Source organism: Miscanthus floridulus, chromosome 6 (assembly GCF_019320115.1).
Source record: "Miscanthus floridulus cultivar M001 chromosome 6, ASM1932011v1, whole genome shotgun sequence".
Classification (NCBI taxonomy): Eukaryota; Viridiplantae; Streptophyta; class Magnoliopsida; order Poales; family Poaceae; genus Miscanthus; species Miscanthus floridulus.
The window spans coordinates 77,232,648-77,246,158 of NC_089585.1; the positions used below are offsets into that span (position 1 = coordinate 77,232,648).

At 45.9% G+C, this 13,511-nt stretch overlaps 2 pseudogenes; both read left to right on the top strand.

The window, feature by feature from the left end:
• Positions 1-397: 397 nt before the first annotated feature.
• LOC136458411 (SKP1-like protein 1) lies at positions 398-890 on the top strand (annotated as a pseudogene).
• Positions 891-9,367: 8,477 nt separating this feature from the next.
• Positions 9,368-10,739, top strand: LOC136460724 (uncharacterized; annotated as a pseudogene).
• Positions 10,740-13,511: the final 2,772 nt, after the last annotated feature.

The following is a 13,511-nucleotide window of genomic DNA, read 5'->3' on the forward strand; positions in this document are numbered from 1 at the left end:
TGGTTAGGACAATTTAGAAATAGTATAGGATTTCTAATGTAAAATTGTATTATATATTTTATAAGCGAATTATTGGAAACTAATGGAGATGATCTTATCTCCCAATGCTTTTTGATGAGTTGAAAAACCATGGTTTTAGGAAGAAAATATTGGGAACTCGGATGCTCTTAACTTATAGGGTGTTAAAGCTGTAAAGGAATATGAGTTCTGATCCGCTTGGATATGGGAGTTGTAGCATCGAAAGGCTCCTAGGTTATAAGCAAGGAGAGGCCATGAGGGTAGGGAAAAAGCCACAGCCTTCAGTCAACTCATTTTCCTCGTCAATCATACCACCGCGCACCATAGCTAGCTAGGGTTTCATTGCACCAGCATTAGCTATTCCGCTTTCAATCGATCGATGGCGTCTTTAGAGGCTACGAAGACGAAGATGATTACATTGAGGAGCTTCGATTTCGAGGAGTTTCGAGGATGGAGGAGGCGGTGGTGATAGAGTTGTAGACCATCTACCACATGATCGAGGATGACTGCGCCGACAACTGGCATCCGGCTCCCTAATGTTAACTCTAAGATTCTCACCAAGGTCATCGAGTACTACAACAAGCACGTCCATAGTGCCGCCGTGGACACCACCAATACCTCCGGGGGTGGCGAGGACCTCAAGAGCTAGGACACGGAGTTCATCAAGGTTGACCAGGCTACGCTCATTGACCTCATCCTAGCTGCCAACTATCTTAACATCAAGGGATTGCTAGACCTAACTTGCCTAGATGGTGGCTGACATGATGAAGGGCAAGACTCCAAAGGAAATCTATGAGATATTCAACATCAAGAATGACTTCACCAAAGAGGAGGAGGATGAGATCCACAGGGAAAACCAGCGGGCCTTTTAGTGATCACACTCTACATGCTACTATTAGTGCTAGTCTACTTCTACTTAAATATATGGTTGTAACTGTTAAGTAATCTGCTGCTCCCCTTGTGTGAATGCACGATAGGGATAGGTGGTGCCAACAAGGGCTCCCTGCTATTGCACTATAGCAATTGTAGGGGCAGGTGCCGAATGGCTCACCGGCCGCACTATAGCCATAGCAGGGGATAGGCACCAAAGTCAGCCCTACTATTACATCAAGTCACTAGAGCAGCATGTTAGCCTGACATGTCTGTGTACCAGGATTAGATGGATATAGTTGTATTTATAGTTTGCCACTACAACTCAGTAAAGAGAGAGAGTTCAGTTTGCCATCTCCTCTACAGAGCTCCAGGCCAACGCTGGTGCTTGTGCTATGTGTGTGTGTGCTCTGTTCTCCCTCCCAGTCTTCTACCTCTAACCATAGTGTGTGATAGCCAATGACAATTCATGGTTGGCATCGCTAGTGTGTGCTCGGCAACACTAGTGAGTGGTCGGATAACTCTGTGTCGGAGATCAAGGGGCTAACAAGTGGTATTAGGGACATACAAATGATGTCGCCGGACTAACCGCTGGTGATGACGCATGGTTCAGAGATGGGCAATAGCAGTAGTGCTACTATGGCTGCCTAGCCATGATAGGAGCTCATTGTGTGCACTGGTGTGGGAGGTCAGCGGCACCAGTTGGCCGATGCTGACTTGCACCAACTATGGCGAGTGGTCTATGACCATGAAGGTCAAGCTTAGAGCCCGACAACTCTAGAATGTTGTTGACTAGGGCACTGACAATAAAGAAGATGACATGTCAGCATTGGAGGCTATCCTCATTGCTATACCAGTGGAGTATAGGGAGCCATTGGGGGCAAAGAGCTCTTTAAGGAGGCAGTGGGAGGCCATTACGGCAATGCGCATTGGTTTTGACCGTGCAAAGAAGGCGATGGCCCAGCTTCTGAAGCAGGAGTACAGCCAACCTCAAGTTCAAGGATGGTGAATCGGTAGAGGACTTCTCCCTCTACCTATAGATGCTCATCAGCAAGTTGAAGAGCCACATCATCACCATCCATGAAGAAGAGGCGGTCTCCAAGTAACCTCCACTCCATGCCAATGAAGTACATCTAGATAACTCTTTCTATAGAGACGATGCTAGACTTGTCTACCCTCATCATTGAGGATGTGACAAGCCATCTATGGGGGGTGGACGAGCGCATGAAGCAAGACATGGCAACAAATGACAATCGGCAAGCTACTGCAGACAGAGGAGGAGTGGGCTACCCAGAGGAACTTCGAGGAACCCTCCTCTAGCCGTGGTGGCGATGGCAAGCACCGCGGCAAGGCTTCTTTGGAGAAGAAGAAGCGAATCGACCCCAATGCCTACCGGTGCTGTGGGAAGATGGGTCATTAGGCAAGGGAGTGCCCAAATCATAAGTAGGAGAAGAAGGCTGAAACTCATCTGGCGCATGTTGATGATGGTGATGAGGCCACTATCTTGATGGCGATGTTCTATGCACTACATGACATTGAGGCTGAGGAGAAGGAAGAGGTGATGGTAGTGGAAGGGTCTAGGGAAGGCCTTGAAGGCTGTTAACCTTGACGAACCGAGCACCCAAGTCCACCTTGGATGTGTGGACAGGCGGATAGGAGCAGCGGTGGTACCAAGACTCTAGCGCTAGCAACCACATGATGGGTTCCAAGGAAGCCTTCTCCGAGCTCGACGATGACGTGACTGGCACGGTGAAGTTCGGTGATGGCTCAAGGGTGGTGATCCAAGGGCATGACACCATCATCTTTAGGTGCTAGAATGGCGATCACCATGCGCTAATGGATGTATATTACATCCCATAGCTACATTCAAGCATCATCAGCATTGGCCTAGCTGGATGAGCAGCAGTAGCAAGGTATTGATCAAGGATGGCGCCCTTAGGATCAGGGACTAGGAGCAGCGCCTTCTTGTAAAGGTGAAGAGGTCCTAGAACCAGTTGTACCTGCTTGACTTGAAGGTAGAGCAGCCGGTGTGCCTGGCAGCATGGCACACCGAGGATCCATGGCTATGGCATGCCCGGTTCAGGCCATCTCAGCGTCAACGCAGCTCAGTCGACTAGAGAAATGGTCTAAGGGCTGCCTCACATCAAGCATGAAGCCAAGCTATGTGATAGCTACCTGGCAAGGAAGCAGAGGAGGCTACCATTCCCAAAGGTAGCCAAGTATCATGCAGCGGACTGCTCTCGAGCTCATCCATGATGATCTCTATGGGCCAATCACGCCAGCCACAAATGGTGGTCAGTAGTACTTCCTCCTACTCATGGATGATTGTAGTCGCTATATGTGGCTACAACTCTTGATGAGAAAGGATGAAGCAGCGAAGGCGATCAAGAAGTTCAAAGCCCGCACAGAGGCGGAGAGTGGCAGGAAGCTGCGTGTGCTGAGGACTAATTGTGGCGGTAAATTCACTTCAAGTGGAGTTCACTGCGTACTACATAGATCAAGGTGTGATGTGACACCACACCATGCCATACTCGCCATAGCAGAATGGCATGTTGGAGCGGTGGAACCAGACGGTGGTCGACATAGCTCGATCCATGATGAAGGCAAAGAGCATGCCGGCAAGATTCTGGGGTGAGGCGGTGACCACGGCGATGTTCATCCTCAACCATGCACCCACCAAGGCCTTAAAGGGCAAGACTCCATTTGAGGCTTGGCATGGACGCAAGCTGAATGTATCCTTCCTCAGGACATTTGGCTATGTCGGCCATGTGAGGAACACCACACCTAACCTTGGCAAGCTCGAAGATAGGAGGACACCGATGGTGCTCCTAGGCTACGTAGAAGGCACCAAGGTGTACCAGCTCTACAACCCACGCAGAGGCAAGGTGCTTGTTTCATGCGACATCATGTTCGACGAGAAGGCGGCCTAGGACTAGAACAGCCCGAGCATGGGGGAAGCTGGTGACTTCACCAGCACCTTCATCATCGAGCACTTTGTCATCCATGGTGATGGAGATGCTGGAGAGGAGGTGCAGACCACTCCAGCAATAGAGCCAAGCACTCTGGGAGGGGTGCCAAGCAGTCCTACAGTAGTGGCGACCACTCCAGGATGGGTGTCAAACATTCCAGTAGCGGAGTCGAGAAGTCTTGCAGTGGTGCCGACCACTCCAAGACTAGAGCTGAGCACTCCTACAGTGGTGCAGACCACTCTAGGGGTGGTGATGAATGGTCCAAGAGTAGTGCTGAAGCACTGAAACCTAGGTTGCCGAGCACTCTAGGTACTATGATGAGCACTCTAGCGGAATAGGGAACTCCATCAATGTTGATCGAGTTCGTCTCACCTCCAAGTGACATCACTGAGTTTGTGGATGCCTTCCACAATGGTGAGGAGGTGTGGTTCCGTAGGCTAGATGACATCGTCGGTGGCACAAGGGCCCTTAGGCCTAGTAGGTCGGCTGCTCAATGACCCAGAGCTGCTTCTCATCAGTGCATAGGAACCACCCATGTTCGCGCTAGCCGAGCGCAATGGAAATTGGTGACGGGCGATGCTGGAGGAGATGAAGGCGATCGAGGAAAACAAGACTGGGGAGCTTGTCGATCCACCTCTAGGATGTCGTCCGATTAGCCTAAAGTGGGTGTACAAGGTCAAGCAGGATGAGCACAGTGCCATTATCAAGTGCAAGGCATGCCTCATCGCCCAAGGCTTTGTCCAGCTCGAGGGAATGCACTTCGAGGAAGTCTTTGCACTGGTAGTGCGCATGGAGTCTGTCCGACTGCTTCTGGCTTTGGTAGTAGCAAAGGACTGTTGCATCCATCAATTTGACATAAAATTAGCGTTCCTTAATGTCGAACTAGCAGAGACAGTCTTCGTCAGACAACCTCTAGGTTTCACCATCAAGGGAGCGGACTATAGGGTGCTCCGACTGCACAAGGTGCTCTACGGGCTACAGCAGGCCCCACGAGCATGGAACACCAAGCTAGGCGAGCTTGGGTTAAAGTGGTGTGCAACTGAGCATGCGCTCTACACGTGGTGATGGGGGAAGGAGGAGCTCATCATCGGCGTGTATGTGGATGACTTGATCATCACCGGTGCACGTGTGGAGGACATCAGCAGTTTCAAGCGCGAGATGGTGGCTTGATTTCGAATGAGTGATCTCGGCGTGCTCTCCTACTACCTCAGCATCGAGGTGAAATAGACGAAGGAGGCGCTCACACTTGGTTAGAGCACGTACGCCTCAAAGCTATTGGACTAGAGCGGCATGGCTGAGTGCAAGCCATGTGTGACTCCGATGGAGGAGCAGCTGAAGCTGATGAAGGCCAGTACAGTGGCGAAGGTAGATGCAACACTCTATTGGAGCATCGTAGGTGGTCTGCGCTACCTAGTCCACACAAGGCCAGATATTACATTTGCCATGGGCTATGTCAGCCGCTTCATGGAGGATCCTCGAGAGGATCACTAGGCTACAATGAAGCGGCTGCTGCGGTACATCAAGGGGATGGTGGATCAGGGAATCGTCTTCCCCAAGACCAACAGGAGTAGGCTACAGCTCACTATGTTTAGCGATGTAGACATGGTAGGGGACATCAATGGATGGCGGAGCACCTTTGGCGTGCTCATCTTCCTAGGGTCGGCTCTAATCTCATGGCTGTCGTTCAAACAAAAGGTAGTGGCACTGTCCACATGCGAGGCAGAGTATGTGGCAGTGGCCACAGCGGTAGTGACAAGCTGTGTGGCTGAACCGGCTGCTGGGTGAGCTGACAGGTGTGGAAGCTCACCCACCAGCACTGATGGTGGACAACCAGCCCACCATCGCCCTCATGAAGAATCTAGTTCTCCACGACTAGAGCAAGCACATCGATGTCAAGTTCCACTTCCTCAGGTACTATATCGATAGAGGGCAGATCATCATCGAGTTTGTTGAAACTAGTCGGCAACTCATGGAAGTCCTCACCAAGCCGCTCGCCCGTCCTCGGCTCACGGAGCTGAAGGAGATGATTGGCATGGAGGGCATTCAAGGGTTAGCAGCAGGATTAGGGGAAGAATTGTTAAGTAATCTACTGCTCCCTTGTGTAAACGCATGGCAGGGACAGGTAGTGCCAAAAAGGGCTCCCTGCTATTGCACTGTAGCAGCTATAGGGGTAGGCACCGAATGGCTTACCTGCCACACTGTAGCTGCTACGGTTGAAAAATATCTGACTCCAACTTTTTCTACATGCACAAGAATTTGGTTCGTTGCATGAGACCCCACAATTCAGCGTGTGCCGAAGAAAGCCATGATGAATACAGAATTGGCTAGCCAAGGCGCTGATTAGAATCAGCTAGGATTTCAATATCATCGCCATGTCAAAAAGACTCTGGTAATGAGAATGGCATCGACCTAGAGCAGGGAGACACGCCGAACTCTATAGAAGGGGAAGTTTGGAGTCCAAGTTATCTTAATTTAGGATGTTTCGTTTTCTTTTCCAAGTTTTGTGATCGGTCTTGTTCAACTAGTACTTGTAGTCAAGCCCCGGGTATAAATAATGAACCTCGGCTATTGTAAAGAACATCCACACATCAAATCAAAATAGTACCTTTACCTTTTTAGCCTCGTGCCACCCTTAGGAGTAGGAGTCGAGTAGATTTTGGCAAATTCCTCCAGCAAGCAGGGCTGCATCAGAACGTGGTATGGTATGAAACTGGTATGATAATAATTTTATATGCTTAGAACATGGAACATGGTTCCTGACTGCTAAGATTTGGGATCTCAGTCTCAAGGACAACTGCCCAATGACTATCCAGTCACACTCCGATTTGGTCACAGAATCTCATCCATGATGTAGCTTTGTTAACCAATATCAGGTCAATTACATCGAAACAAATTATTACTTCTGCTTTTTGCAACTCTAGCTGATCCCTAAGACTCTGTTTAGGTGTAGATACTCAGGCTGAGGAATTGAATTTGTCTAGAATACCAAAGCACAGTGGAATTGGAAATGCCCAGGAATACCAAAGCCATTTGTTTGGATGTGCATGTAGTTGATAGCTGGAATCAAAGGAAAACAACTAATTTCAATTCTTGTTTGGATATTCAAACTGTTGAATTCCATGTTTTGAAGAGTCTGGATTGTGATGTAAATGCATTGCAATATGTTTTCACAACTTGCAGACGTAATGGAATGATTATATATCACTTCACACATAAAAGCATGATAATATTCAGAAAAATAGTAGAAAATGCAGTAATATTATTAAAAACATGGAAAAATAATTGATGAGAACAACCCATAAATATTGATCACAAGCATCCATTATAGGGTCAATACTTGATGATCAATATTCCAAGTCTTTTACAAGTACCACAATATATCATAACACTTAGGCCCCTTTGGTTGGGCTTTTGAACCTACTTTTGCTTTTGCAAAAGCCAAAAACCAACCAAAGGGCCCAAAAGCCACAACTTCTTTTGCCCAAAAGCTGCTTTTACTCTAGTACAAAACTAAAAGCACCTCACCCCTACTTTCACCTGCTTTTGGGGCAAAAATTTACCCACTTCCACTAGTTATGAAGATAGCACTTCGTTTTTTCTCTTCTTTCTTTCCTCTATGTGCGACCTCATGAGAAATAGAACCGCACAGCGTGCTTCATCATCCCTGGTGAGCTCCCTCCCTCTGGTGACCTAGCCCTAGATCCGGTGTGCATAGGCAAGCTCCCTCCCTCCGGTGTCTAGGCCCCAGATCTGGCATGCGTGGGTGACCTCCCTCCCTCCAGTGGCCTGGCCCCAGATCCGGCGGTCGTGAACCAACCATCGCAGGCGAGCTCCGTCATCCCAAGCCAGCTTTGTTGTCGCTCCCCCTCCCTACTCCAATAGGGCCTCCTCCCTCACTCTAGTGGCACTGGCCCCTTCTCCCTCTCTACTCCCTCACTCCGGTGGCACTGCTCATTGGCCTAGTGGATGGACCTGGACCCCGATGTAGATGGATGGATGAGAGCTCCACCGCCGACATGATCCATCCCTAGCTCCGGTGTGAGCTTGGACAAGCACCACTCCGACAAGAAGGCCCAGCGAATCTTAGCCGACGAGCCCTAACTCTGCTACATGCTCTGTTGAGAGGAAGAAGATGGACATGGTGAGGCTGATAGGTGGGGTCTGCTCATAAGTGTGAGAAGCTGACAGTAGCTTTTTCCAAAAGCCACAGCTGGTCAACAAAACAGGCTTTCAACTATCCGACAACAGCTTTTTCACTGCAGCTTTTGCAAAAGTCACAGCTCACAGTAGCTTTTGCAAAAGCCACAGTCCAACTAAACGCACCCTTAATCAGTATTAAAAGGTTCATAAGTACTATATTACATAACAACAAGCATACATAACATCCCTCAGCCGCCATTCCTCTAATTAAACACTAGGAGACATGCTTTGTTCAAAGGCCACAGGCAGTTCCTTAAGTGCTTGGAATAAGCATTCATTAAGGATCAACTTCACATGAAACTACAAATGGCCATATCTTTCCTTTGTGCGGGAAAGGTCCGTGATATTGGATGTTGATTCATCCAAACAATTCCAAGACCATCCAAACAACGGAACCAGAAGGTAGTAAATGTCAAATCCAAATCCAGGGCCCCAAATCCTAGTCCATACATTCAAACGGGTTGTAAGGCATGTTATGAAAAAAATTTATCCCGTTGCAATGCATGGGCATGCATCTAGTTAAGTGCAAAGTTTAAAATTCTCATGAAATTTTTGCATTTTGGTCCTTTTTGAAAACATTTTTTACAAATAGCCCCTTGGCAAAACATTTTCTAAAAATAGACCACCATCTCGACGCATAAGGGTATGACGTTGAGGTCAAGCTCTCGACGCGGTGTTGGACGACATCGAGGTCTTGCCACATACTGATGACTTCAGTCGCATCTACCACAGAGGCCATGGGCCCCTCATAGCTTGGAGTGGGATTAGTTAACGCCGAGCCATAGACCTCGGCGTGGCTCAACTCAACACTGAAGTCTGGGCACATAAGGCCACCACATGGCCCCCTTCTTCCTCCCTCCTCCATTCTCTCCTTTCCTTAGTGCGTTCTTTGTCTCCCCCTCTCTTCCCACGAACCCTAAACCCTAAATGTAGGTCTAGGGAGGCCAGATCGAGGTTTTGGATGCTTCCCCAAGGCGCTCCTCCTTCCCCTGTATCATTTTATCCAGTTAGATTCAGTTGCATCTGTTGTTTATCTCTTGGAGAGTAGGATTTGATTGGTTGGTTGATGTCATTTGAGAAAAGTATGTGTGAAATGATTGTAGGCCTAAAATGTATGTTTATTGTGGTATACTAACTTGGTTTCTTTTCCTAAGTTAGTTGTTCATCAGTGGATTAGGGTTAGTTGTTTATTGATTGCATTAGGGTTAGTTTTAATGTTTATGGTTTACTTTTATTTACTTAGTATTGGTTTTTTGTTTACATTAATTTGAAATCCTTAGATTGGTGATAAATTATATCCATTTTGTTAGATGGAAGACATGTGGTGGCAGCAGATGTGGCGAAAATAGGGTCATCCTAGAGAATTATACCCCGACATGTCTAGCAAAGATGCCCTCGTCCTTTCAAACCTCCCTGTCCCTACCTGCGACTGTGGTTTCAACACCCATGTGTTTTAATCGAGACATTGAGACACAGTTGCGCGTTGCTACTACACATGCAGTCGTTTTAATGTAAATAATTGTCTCTGTATCATTGTTTTTCATTTGTGTTAGTAGTTTACTAATATTTTGGCGGAATCTTGTTGTGTAGGCACATGAGAGGTGCTTTTTATTTTAGTGGATCGACAATCCAGACAAGTTTGACCCAAGGTACCTCCTTTTGATGATTGGTGGAGAGGGAGACATCCACGTGAGCGCTTTGAGCGATGGGTTCCACCTCCTCCTAACCCCCCACCAATGATGGCTGAGGAGAAGCACGTAGCCACAGCAAGACGACTTGAGGAACCTCCTCTGTGCCATTGCGGAGATCAAGCTATGATATCCTCTTTGAATTCGTTGGAGTTTGTGTGTGGCAATAAGCACGAAGTAAGTGGAAAGTGCATCTGTTGAACTATTTAGCTCTATATGTGCATGTACTAATCTATCCTCTTTTAGTGCCATGGATTTGCAAAGTGTCATTTTAGAGAGTGGCTCTGTGGTCCTAAGTCTCATTGGTCGGAGCCAAAGGAAAAGGAAAATAAGAAAGATAGGATAATCATCGAATCCCCTCCTGTGTTGTGCGAATGTGGTGTTAAAGCCAACTACGGCCTAGTCCCTTTGGAGCTTGGAATAGGCCATTAGTGCAGCCATATGGTTGAGTATGATGACGTTGGTTATTGTTGTGGAAAACATGAAATCGAATTTTTCTTCTGTAATGACTTATGATCTAATTTTTCATTTGAACAGAGCACTAGGAAATGTAAGTGGGAATCTTATGATGGTAAAGCTAAATTTTTTAATATAATCAAGGCGAAGCAAGTAATTGGATGGAAGTTGGGGTGTGGATCTTAGCTCATCGACCTCTTTGTTAAATAGTGTATAAAGGAGATGCGTGAGTTTGCTAGAAAAAATGGTTATCATAATCCGATCAGTGTTAGGTGGAAGAAAAGTAGGTTGGATGCTGAAAGGAAGGCAGAGGAGGAGAGGGCAAGGAAGGAGGCAATGGAGGAGGCAAAAGTACAGGTGCAGGTCTTGAATGACCTTGTTGGTTCATTGTGTGCCAGTGAGTGATTGAAAGACCCGATATTTTTGTTGCCTATTTTAAATTCTAATTGTGTTGCTAATTGGTTGCATTTTTATACATGAAGGGATTGGATGCAGCGAGGACCATGGCACAAAGGTGGTGAAAGGTCCTAATGGCTAGAGGGGGGCAAACATACTATTAAAAATTTCTACAACAACACTAAGACAAGTTATTAGTAAATAAGATGGCGAAGCAAATTTTGTGCTAGCACTACACTTGTGTTGTAAGCCACCTACCCAATTCTAATCTCTATGATCTCTAGTATATCACACAAGGGCTAAGTCACTAATTTACACCTAGGTGAACAATAACTCAAATGCTTTACTAGTGCTCATTATGCTTTTCTTAGGATGGGTGTTTCCAACTTGTTTGCCCGCTTAACAAGAGCTACAAAGCTTATCCTTCTCAAACACAACATTTTTCAAGCCTCTAACCAAGTCATGCTTAACCAATCTATTCAATTGTTTCATTCCAACATGACCAAGCCTTCTTTGCCATAACCAACCCATACTAGACTTAGTGAACAAGCATGTTTGATAATTGAGCTTCACTAGCATTGAAATCAACCAAGTATAGAGTTTCATATCTAAAGCCTTTCAAGATCAAGTTAGAGCCATCTACACTTATGATCTCTACATCATCTACTCCAAATATGCACTTAAATCCAAGATCACACAATTGAGCCACGGATAGCAAATTGAAGTTCAAGCTCTCAACTAGCAACATATTAGAAATGATCATGTCATTGGATATTGCAATCTTACCAAGCCCTTTGACCTTGCTTTTGTCATTATCACCAAAGGTAATACTATCATAACCATTGCTATCATTGGTGTTGATTGAGTTGAACATTCTTGCATCACCGGTCATATGTTGAGTGCACCCACTATCAAGAACTCAATGCCTCCCTCTGGCTTTGTAATTGACCTACAAAAGAAGATCAACTCTTTTTAGGTACCCAAACTTGCTTGGGTCATTTAAGGTTAGTTACTAAGCTCTTGGTACCCAAATGGCTTTCTTCCTTGAGCCCATCCATGGTGCACCATTGAACTTAGCCTTTACACCATTAGTACCCTTAGTAAGCACATAGAAAGAATCAAGCTTAATTGAGGATACATTAGCTTGTGATTTCTTGTTCATGCATTTTTTTCTATTTGACCAATTTGCTTGCAACTAGTGCAAAATCGATCATTGTTCTTCACAAAACTAGTCTTATGAGGAGCAAAAGTTGCCTTGCCTTTCTTGGGGGTATAGCCCAATCCCTTTGGCTACCCAAGCACATAAGCAAGAGGTCCTCACCTCCATAGGCATTGCCTAAGGCGCGAGTGAGCTCATTGACCTCCTTCTTCAAGGTCTCATTTTCAACCATAAGTGAGGCATCACAAGTGAAACCATCACTCATAGGTGAAGTGGAAGTGGATGATGAGCTACATGAAGGGTTAGCAAGAGCAACAACAATAGGCTTATTGAAAGATTCATCAATTATATCACATGTTAAGCCTTTGTCACATGTTACAACATGCTCCTTCTTATTTTCCTCATCAAGCAGAGAGGAATGAGCTTTTTCAAGCTTCTTGTGAGCCTTGCCAAGCTTCTCATGGGCTTCCTCTAGCCTCTCATGAGATGCATTGAGCTCATCAAAGGCTTGCTTAAGGGCTTTAGTTCCTTACGCAAGTCTTTGCATTCCCTTCTCTTAATGTCAAAATGTTCTTTAGCATCTTCCAACATGTCAATTAGTTTATCTTTAGTTGATTCATCATCACTTTCACTTTCATTATCATGTTCCTCATCACATCCATCATCACATGTTTGTACCTTAGTGGCCTTAGCCATGAAGCATATAGATGGAGTATCAAAGAGAGAAGGCTTCTCATTTATAGCAATGCTTGCAAGAGCCTTCTTCTTGGTGGTCTTGTCATCATCACAATCATCATCATCACTTGAGGAAGCATCACTATCCCAAGTGACCACATATGAACCACCCTTCTTCTTCTTGATGGTCATCTTGTCCTTCTTCTCATTCTTCTCCTTCTTGTCCTTCTTCTTGCTCTTCTTGTCGTTATCATCATTGTCGCTATTGTATGGGTATTGAGCAACAAGATGATCCTTGCTTCCACACTTGAAGCACCTTCTTGATTCTTCATTGTTCTTGGATGAAGACTTCTTTCTTCTAGCACGATAGGCCTTCTTCACCATGAACTTGCCAAATCTGTTCATAAAGAGAGCCATCTTCTCATCATCCATATCATCGAAGCTTGAATCATCATCTTCACTTGATGTATCTTGCTTGGCCTTGCCCTTTGATGATGATCTAACTTCAAATGCCACACTCTTCTTCTTCTCATCCTTCTTCTCATCTTTCTTCTCCTTCTTTTCTTTCTTCTCATCATCATCTCAATATGTGTCATCGGTCATCACATCTCCCAACACTTGGTTTGGTGTCATTATGTCCAAACCACTCCTCACTAGCAAGGTGACTAACATTCTAAATCTTGATGATAAGCATCTCAAGAACTTATGAGAGAAGTCCTTGCCCTTCACTTCTTCACCAAGTGCTTTGAGATCATTGACTAGCACTTGTAGCCTATGGAATATCTTCAGCACACTCTCATCATCCTTCATCTTGAAACTAGCAAACTTTTCCTTGAGGATGTATGCCTTAGCACCCTTCACCACCTATGTCCTCAAATGATTCCTCCAACTTTTTCCATGCCTCATGAGCCATCTCAATGTTCTTGATTTTGCTCAAATGTTCTCTCATCAATAGCATCATGAATGGCATTTAGAGCAATGTCATTGTTTTGGAGAAGCACTTCTTCGGCCGTGGTGGGATTCTCTGGATTGGCAATCTCAATCTTGGTCTCTACCACCTTCCACACCTTTCTATTGATT